The sequence below is a fragment of the Brassica napus genome, chromosome C4 (genome assembly GCF_020379485.1).
Source record: "Brassica napus cultivar Da-Ae chromosome C4, Da-Ae, whole genome shotgun sequence".
Taxonomy (NCBI): domain Eukaryota; kingdom Viridiplantae; phylum Streptophyta; class Magnoliopsida; order Brassicales; family Brassicaceae; genus Brassica; species Brassica napus.
The window spans coordinates 53398333-53399283 of record NC_063447.1 but is presented as its reverse complement, the minus strand read 5'-3'; the positions used below and the strand labels follow the sequence as shown (position 1 = coordinate 53399283).

Genomic DNA, 951 nt, shown 5'->3' with positions numbered 1-951 from the left:
CCTCACCTAGTTTCTCAGCATCCCTAGTGAGGGTTGTAGGAGGTAACTGCTTACCACTCCTAAGGGTGATAGCTTTGGCCTCCTTGGGGTTTTGGTCAGATTTTCCAGGTAGAGATGCTGGCGAGTCTGGTGAGTGTTCATGGAAGCAAACTGATTCTCTAAATTCTTGACTGTAGAAGCAAGATGTGAGAACTTGTTGTTGAGCTCATTGTAGCTCCCATCAATCTTGGAATGAAGGTTTTTCAACTCATATCCAACATGCTTCTCACTTCTAGTCTGAGACTCCAAGATTTGTTTCAGCAGGGTGTCAGTGCTGCTCTCTTGAGGAGCAGAGGAACCAGATGAGAGGTTTTGCTGAGGTTGATAGCTGCCTTGCTGGTTGTTTCGAGGCGGATAACCACTCTGTTGGTTGTTGGGATAAGATTTCTGTTGGTAGTTGTTGTACTGAAAGTTGGGCTCTTTTTTGTACCAGCTACCATTGTTGTTGATGAAACACAGCTCTTCCTGACCTTCCAAACCCTCAACCTCATGGACAACAGGTGGTGTATCTTGGCTTAGGTTACCAACAAAGTGCAGCTGCTCTTGTGTGGCTTTATCAGCAAGGAGGATGTCTATCTTATCCTGTAGAGCTTTCAACTCCTTCCTCGTCTGCTTATCATCTGTTCGACTGCTTCTGTCGTGGTCTCCATTGTAGACTGCATCACTCTTTACCATGTTGTCAACCAGCTCCTCTGCATCTTCCTCAGTTATCCCCAAGAAGAACCCATTGCTAGATGTATCCAGTCTGGCCCTGTACTTAGGAAGAGCACCACGGTAGAATGTGCTCAGTAAGCTCTCCTTAGAGAAACCATGGTGTGGGCATTGAGCTTGGTAGCCCTTGAATCTCTCTCAGGCTTCACTGAAGCCTTCCAGGTTCTTCTGTTGGAAACTGGAGGTCTCATTTCTCAGCTT

General features: G+C 46.5%; 1 non-coding gene across 1 annotated transcript; it reads left to right on the top strand.

The window, feature by feature from the left end:
* Positions 1-844: 844 nt before the first annotated feature.
* On the top strand, positions 845-951 carry LOC125586638. Its single transcript, XR_007323175.1, has one exon. It is a non-coding gene; the product is annotated as a small nucleolar RNA R71 (small nucleolar RNA).